A 1,416-nucleotide genomic window follows, 5' to 3' on the forward strand; every position below is an offset into this window, starting at 1 on the left:
TGTGAAATAAGTACTAGAGAATTCTCGGAGTGGATTGCAGATCTGGGCTTGATTGATATACCACTACATGGCATAAAGTTCACATGGAGGAGGAACAAATTCAAGAGTAGACTAGATAGAGGCCTATGCTGCCAATATTGGTTGACAAAATTCCCTAACCTGAGTCTGAGTGGTCTCCAAAGAAGCTTCTCAGATCACGACCCGCTATTTCTATCTCTTGAACCTGGAGTTAACTGGGGTCCTAAACCGTTTCGATGCTATGATGCATGGTTTTCAAATCCGAATTTCAAATCCTTCATTATCAACGAATGGTGTAACTCCCCAAATGTATCATTACACATAAAGATGAAGATGCTAAAAGCCCCCATCAAGTCATGGAAAAAACTTCACTTTGACATCCTCGACAACAAAATTTCTGAGCTAGAATCGACTATTCACAGCCTGGAAAGAATTAGTGATGATAGGGCTCTGAATCAGATGGAGATGACCAGATTGAATGCAGCTAATAGTTTCCTCCACCTTTGGCTCATGAGAAGAGAGAGAGTATGGAGACAGAGAGCCAGAACTTACGGTTTCAACATGAAAGACCACAACACTAAGTTCTTCCATGCATCGACAACTTTCAAAAGAAAAAAGAATGAGATAACCCAGACATATATAAATGGCAGGTGCATTCAAGGAGTTGCAAACCTCAAATCAGAAATCAGATCATACTTTGCCCAAAGGTTCACACAAGAACAAAGACCAGTTTTTGATTTCCATATGGATAGTCATACAAAAATCTCAGAAGCACAAGCTAGTCTCCTAGAATCAACTCCGTCAAGACAGGAAGTAAAGCAAGCTGTATGGGCATGTGGTATTGACAAAGCACCGGGCTTTGATGGCTTCAATTTCAGATTCATCAGGGAAATATGGGATGTTATAAAGGATGAAATTTATGAGTTAGTCTTGGAGTTTTTTGTGAATGGCAACACGATTAGGCACTTGAATGTCACGTGGGTCTCCTTAATCCCAAAGGTGGAAAACCCAACGTCCATCGAGGATTACAGGCCAATCAGTATGGTGGGTGCCCTCTACAAAATCATCTCTAAAATCCTATCCTCTCGTCTCAAAGATGTCATCGGCTCACTCATTGATGAATCCCAAAGTGCTTTTGTGGAAAACAGACAAATACTTGATGGTGCTCTGATTGCAAACGAATCTCTCACATGGCTGAAAAAAAGGAAAATTCCAGGATCCCTTATAAAGCTTGATTTCCAAAAGGCTTATGACTCAGTGAACTGGTCCTTCTTAGAAATCGTCATGGTGAAGCTAGGTTTTGGTAGGAAATGGATTAGTTGGATTATGAACTGTGTGAGATCTGCGTCGATGTCTATCCTCCTGAATGGTTCTCCCCTACCACCGTTCAAAATGGAA

The sequence above is a fragment of the Amaranthus tricolor genome, chromosome 8 (genome assembly GCF_026212465.1).
Source record: "Amaranthus tricolor cultivar Red isolate AtriRed21 chromosome 8, ASM2621246v1, whole genome shotgun sequence".
NCBI classification, from domain to species: Eukaryota; Viridiplantae; Streptophyta; class Magnoliopsida; order Caryophyllales; family Amaranthaceae; genus Amaranthus; species Amaranthus tricolor.